Here is a 6,237-nt window from a genome sequence, read left to right on the forward strand (position 1 = left end):
GATGTGTATAAGAGACAGATATATATATATATATATATATATTTAGACAGGGTCCCACTAAGTTGCTGAGACTGGCTTTGAACTTGCGATCTGCCAGGGAAGCTCCTCCGGCCCTCCTTCAGGCCTCTGTTCCTGCCCCTTCTCCGCCTTCCCCATCCCAAAAGGGAACCCCTGTCTCTCTGTCTCCCGCATCTAACTCCATTTTCTCGTCACTGTCTGTTCCATTTCTTCCCACCTCCATTTCTTCCCACCGGCCACCTAAGCTCCTTTGTAGCTGCTGGGTCCAGCGCCTGGAGCACAGCAGGGAATCAGAGCACAGGGAAGGCTCAGCCTCTCCAAGGGCAGGACTTGGCAGGATGTGTCTATGGTGTTTGAAGCCACGAGGCTGAGTGAGATCCATCCACAAGCCAGTGAGGTGGGCAGGGGGAAGAGGCGCAGGTCCAGCCCTGGGCCTCTGACTGTCGCCGTGGACAAGGTGAGGAGGAGCTGGCGAGAGAGGCCCTGAGATGCAGCAGAACCTGGGGCATGGGGGCTCCCAAAGAGTTCCAAGGTCACTGAGATGAGGACTGAGGTCATTATAACTGGATGGGGTTGGAGGAGGTCCTCAGAGGGTAAATGGGGACCTCACTCAGCCCTGGTGGGTTCTTCACTTAAACTGGAATTATTCAAAAGAGGCACCGTGAACATTTATTCAGGAGAAGCAAGCAGAGGAGCAGAATCCGCTCTCAATAGAGAGAGTGAACTGTGCTTTGGGAGTCTCAGGCTTCTTTTTGGTACTGGGGATTGAACCCAGGGGTGCTCTTAATACTGAGCTATATGGCCAGTGCTTTTTAAATCTTATTTATTTATTTATGTTTTGTGCTGGGATTAAACCCAGGGGTGCTTTATTGCTGAACTACATCTCCAGCAATTTTATTTCTTAATAAGTTGCCTAGGGCCTCACTAAGTTGCTGAGGCTGGGCTCGAATTTGCAATTCTCCTGCCTCAGTCTCTGGAATCACTGGGATTACAGGTGTGCACTACCATGCTCAGCTTTTGTTTTTTATTTTGAGACAGGGTCTCACTAGGGCTGGCCTCAAACTTGTGATCCTGCCTCAGCCTCCTGGGCTGCTGGGATTACAGGCATGCACCACCTGCCAGGCCTCTGGATTCTATTAAAGGAAACTTGGTAAATGGTGAGCTTGTGAAGCATATGGGGGCGGTGGAGCAGCGTCAGCCTAATGAGCTTGATTCCTTTGATCATGGAGCAGAGCGCAGCACACAGGGGTCTGGCTCTTCTCAGAATCTTCCAGTTGACTTTATCTAGTGCTTGGCCTATACCCACATCAGGGGTCTGTAGCAATATCTATCTTTAGGCTTTATTAATTAATCTAAAAATACATTCTGTAAGCAAGTAAGGTAAATAGGCTCTAGTTAACTGGCTTTACAGTACACTCAGATTTATGGCAACTTCTAAGAATTTGGGCCTGGAGGAAAACAGGTCTAGGGGTGAAGGTCAGGGTGCTCACGGAGTTTCATATTTAAACTCACCATCCCACTGTCCTTCCTTGCTGGTCTCCTTCTCCCTCTCCTTCTCTCTTCCATCCTCCTCTCCACCCCTGCATTCAGCATGTGGAGGTCAGCAGGGCCCCAAACATCAGGAGTCTTGGTGGAGGTGCCGGCACAAGAGAATGCAGGAGAAGATGCAGTGGAGAGAGTGAACAGGTGCGGGCAGTTTCTGGGTGTTTCTTCCGAACAGCAGCTAAGTATCTGACGGTACTCAGAGGGAGCATGGCGCGCTGAGGGATTTTGTTGTCGATGTTCATAGTGGAGAATTACCCACCTGAACACTTACCGTCTTAACCGTTTTAAGTCGAGCAGTCCCACGGCGTGAGGTGAGTTCACGCTCTTTGCAACCACCAGCACCGCCCTCTGGGAACTTCTTGCTGTGCAAAGCGGCAACTCCGCACCCCACACCATGATAACGCCCCGTTGCCTCCTTCCCCAGCCCCCGGCCCCTACAGCTCCGTTGTCTGTACATAGATTTCAGAAAATCTACGCACGTGGCATGTAAGTGGATTCACATGGTGTCGTGGCTGGGTCATGTATAGTGTCCCCAACGCTTACCCACCGTAGCATTTGTCAGAATTCCCTCCCTTTTTAAGGTTGGTACTGCCCCACTGTACGGATAGACCACCTTGTGTCCATCCACTCATCCACCATCGGCCACCTGGGTTGTTCCACCTTTTGTGAGGGACGCTGCAGCTCCGTGGGGTACAGATTCCTGTTTGAGGCTATTTTCGATTCTTCTGGGCACGTACCAGAATTGGGGCTGCTGGCTCTTCTGGTAATTCCATGCTTACTTTTTAAGGACCTGCCACCAGGTGTTCCGTTCCTGCTGTGCCCTTGTACGCGCTGACGACAGTGCACAGGGTTCCAATTTTTCCACAGTTTTTACCAACACTTGTTATTTCGGGTTTCTTGGTGGCAGCCTTTGTCACCTGTGAGAGGTAGTAGGCTTTTTCTTTTCTTTTCTTAATGGGACAGAAAGGTTGTCGTGCAGGCAGGGCAGACCCAGGGCAAGGGAGGTTGTCACTAAAAGAGAGAGGGGATAAGCCACTGAATCAGGAGAGGTGCTAGGCGCCTGAGCCTGTGGCCATTGTCACAGGGATGCAGGCACAGGTTCAGGTGGGAGGGCAGGTGCAGGTGGGAGGGCAGGTGCAGGGTGGGCACAGGCAGCCAGGTAACCGTCTGAAGGTAAGGGTGAATGTGTAGAACAGTCTCTCCAGGAGCATGGGAGAGTGGGGTGGGGGACAGGCTGGATAATGAGTGGCCCCTGCAAAGACATCTGAATTCACAGAAGCCAGTGACGATGTTACCTTTTGGGATCCTGAGAGAGGAGAGGATCCTGGATTCCCTGGGTAGGACCGATGTAATCCCAGGTGTCTGTAACTGGGAGGCAGAGGGCCGCCAATGGCAGAGAACTCTACACTGTTACCTTTGAAAACGGAGGAAGGGCCAAAGCCACAGAAGGCAGGTGCCTCTGGGCGCTGAAGGCAGGGATGTCCCCTAGAGCCTCCAGAGCCCAGCAGTCCTGGTGACACCTCCACTTTCGACTCCTGACCTTCCCCAGCACCACTGAGTGAGGGAGTCCGTGCTGCGCTGAGCACTTCAATGTCTGTGGTGCCCCAGCAGCCACAAGGAACAGACCACAGGGGTGGGGCTGGGGCAGGCTATTACTCAGGGCATCACCAAGGAGAGTTTAATCATCATGAAATTAAAGCCAACATCGCTGATCTTTTTTTTTTTCTTTTTGGTACCAGGGATTGAACCCAGGGCTGCTTAACCACTGAGCCACATCGCCAGACCTTTTTATGTTTTATTTTGAGACAGTATCTTGCTAAGTCTCTGAGGCCTCGCTAAGTTGCCGAGGCTGGCTTTGAACCTGTGATCCTCCTGCCTCAGCCTCCCGGGCTGCTGGAACTACAGGTGTGCACCACCATGCTCTCAGGCTGAGTGTTTTCATCCTGCCTCCTGGAGGAGCACTGGCTAGGTGTGGCCCGTGTAGACGGCTGCATTTACCCAGAGTGTGACCAAGCCAGACCGCTGCAGGGGTTGCGGGTACATGCAAGGGAGAACGTCAAATGGCCAGGAGGGTATTTCTCTCAGACAAGACTGGAGCCTGTGAGGGATGGTGGAGTCACTGGTTGCAGGTGCCAGGGGAGCAGGGACACGGGAGATGGCGGGAACTGGTTGCTTCAGTTGAGATTATGGTCTGCTTATCAGTAATGCCAAGGTCTAGGGCACGGATCTGCAGACTTCATCCCATGGGCCAAATCCACCTGCTGCCCATCTGTCTGGTTTTTCTAGAACACAGCCAGGCCCCTTCTTTCGTGTCTGTGAACAGCCATTTCCATACAACAGCAGAGTTGAGCAGATGTGATTTAAAAAACTCTAAGACCCATGGAGTCTCAAATATTTCCTCCCTGGCTCTTCCCATAACTGTGCTGTGTCCAGTTCTAGGACATGAATGGTTAAGGGGGTGGAGGACAGAGCCCCAGGCGAGACGGCAGGGCTGGGAACAGAGAGGCAGGGCGTTCTGTGTTTCCCACACTTTTTTTTTTTTTTGGTACCAGGGATTGATCCCAGGGGTGCTTACCCACAAAGCCACATCCCCAGCCCTTTTTTGTATTTTACTTAGAGACAAGGTCCCTCAATCATCTCCTGAGGCTGGCCTTGAACTTGCCACCCTCCTGCCTCAGCCTCCCCAGTTGCTGGGATTACAGGCATGCGCCACTACACTGGGCTCCCACACATCTTGAGATCACCCAGCACGAAGGTGGCAGTGCTGAGGGCATGACCATGAGCCCCTGTGAAGGCAGGGACAGCTGAAGGCACTCAGGCCAGATCGCTCCACCAGGCCTTCAGGAGGGGGACATTGCCGTGCTTGTGTTCCCCATCAGCATGTCTAGGGACTGGGGCCTCTTCGCCTCCCCTGCCTGTGGCTTCTGAGGCTACTGCTGTCACTGTGGAGCTAGACACTGTCCCAGCTTTTGCGCATGTGCATTCCTCCATGAGCTGCCTTCCTGAGGGACTAAGGAAACCCAGAACAGCGGGATGGAAGGGAGGTGCTGCGGGCCTCCTTCCCAAAATAAAATACTCCACCAACCGAGAGGACAAGCGTGATGACCTTCCAGGCTGCTGTGTGTCCCCTGGGCTGGTGTGATAAAGACAGACCAGGGAGAGACCACCTGAGCTGCGCCTCCCGGGAGGAGCCCTCCAGCCTCAGGAAGCGGCCATGCCTGCCCTGGTTTCTGGGGGGAGCTCACTGTCTCCCACCTCCCGTCCTGTCTTCAGCTTGCTGTGGCTCACATCTTCTCAGATGTCAGCACAGTGGCAACAGGTCCTCTCAGGACTGTGCTGAAGTAAGTCACTGGCTGAGGAAGTAAAATGGCCTGGCCTCGTCGAATGACATGGCGAGCACCCTGCGCCCCCAGAACCTCGAGCCCAGTAGGACGTCCCTATGGGCTTTCAAATCAGGGTTTTTTTTGGTTTTTTTTAACCCCTGGGGGAAGCAGCTCTGGTGCCAGTCTATCTAGATGTTTTGCAATCAGAGGGATGAAATGGTCTGAGCATCTCAAAAACAAGATAACTGATTGGCATACTTGGTATTTCCAGTTTATTTATTAATTTAATTTTTTGGCAATGCTGGGGATCAAACCCAGGGCCTCATGCATAGTGGGCAAGAGCCCTACTACGGAGCTATATCCCCAGCCTTGGTATTTCAGTTTTTAGTGCCAGCTTTTCAACACAGAATTCATGAGCTTTTTTTGCACCATCTCTGAACACTGATAAGGAACCAAGAGATTCCTAAGAATAATTTGGAGTCCATAAAGAGTAGCAAACTAGTCATCAAGCTGCTTGAGGTGAGTACACTGAGGGAAGGTCTAACTGGCAGAGGACCTGCATAAGGAGTCTAGTCCACATTATGATGAGTAAGTAGGATGGGTTTCTAGACTCTAAAAATGCCATTACCAGCCTGTACTGCCTCCGGGAGGACCACTGCATGGAAAAACACTATTTAGTTAGTCAACCCTGCTGCAGAGCCAAGGCCAGACGCCCAAGGCATAAGGACACAGCGGTCTGGGTACTTAGCCTTAATCTGTTACTCAGTCATGAGGATGATGATGTTATCTGTTAAAAGTTAAATTTTAAAAGACCCCCCAAATGAGGATACAAAGATAAACTTATTAAAAAAGAACTGCCTTTGCCTCTGTTCTCTTCCACACTTTGTTCTGGAACATTCCTGCTCTTCTCTCAGGAACAGCTCAGAAGTCAGCACTAGAACCCTTCCCCGACACCCTCCAAGACCCACTCTGTCCCAGAGCCCACGCTGACCTCAGCACCCAGGGATGGGCTTCATGAGTGGCTGCACAGAGTGGGGCCTCTGGTGGGCGGAGCCTCCATCCACTGACTGGGGGCAGCCTATGACGGACAGACCTGCAGAGACCCCACCGGCATCCCAAGAGCAGGCTGAGGGGGGCGGGATAAGAGAGCACAAGAGGCGGGCGTACACCTAAAGACCAGGGGGTCTGTCCAAGGCAGGAAGTTCTGTCTTGATGTTCGCATTCCAGAGGGTGCAGCCAGGCTCCTAGCAAGGGCAGCTGTAATAGGGTGACCTCTGGGGCCAGTCACAGCACAGCTGGGCACGACCCCATCTCTTGTCACATTGGTGGCAGGCCAGCAGGACCAGGGACA

This window comes from Marmota marmota, unplaced genomic scaffold (genome assembly GCF_001458135.2).
Source record: "Marmota marmota marmota unplaced genomic scaffold, marMar, whole genome shotgun sequence".
NCBI lineage: Eukaryota > Metazoa > Chordata > Mammalia > Rodentia > Sciuridae > Marmota > Marmota marmota.